The sequence below is a fragment of the Nematolebias whitei genome, chromosome 14 (genome assembly GCF_014905685.2).
Source record: "Nematolebias whitei isolate Nwh7 chromosome 14, NemWhi1, whole genome shotgun sequence".
Taxonomy (NCBI): Eukaryota; Metazoa; Chordata; class Actinopteri; order Cyprinodontiformes; family Rivulidae; genus Nematolebias; species Nematolebias whitei.
In genome coordinates, this window is record NC_056511.1 from 39,002,893 (window position 1) to 39,003,406 (window position 514).

Consider the following 514-nt stretch of genomic DNA (forward strand, 5'->3'; position numbering starts at 1 on the left):
ACTCGCTTAATTTTTCAATTAACAAACATTTTCAATGAATTACATTCTTTTTTTTTTTTTAACAATTTGATTTTTACCAGTTTCTTAAATACCAAGATTGATTTGGCTTCCTTAATATCTGTCTCTAAGTCATTCCATAAACCAACACCCTGAATTAAGGTAGATCTTCCCTTTAAACTAGTTCTGAACTGCGGTTTTACAAAAACATCTTTCCCCTTAAGATTCTAACAGCTTGATCTTTTCACAAAATACATTTGAATATTAGAAGGTAGTGTATTTGTATGAGCTCTATACATAAGTGACAAAATGTTGTAATCCACCAAAGCATAGAATTTCAACAGTTTCATTTGATTAAATAAAATACTTGATGGATGATAATGTTTTCTTGTGATAATTCTTACACAAATCATTGAATCTTCAATTTGAAATGGAACATCAATAGTTTTATTTCTATTACTAAATATCGTGTAATTTGTTTTATCCAAATTTAAAGATAATTTGTTTAGTCTAAACC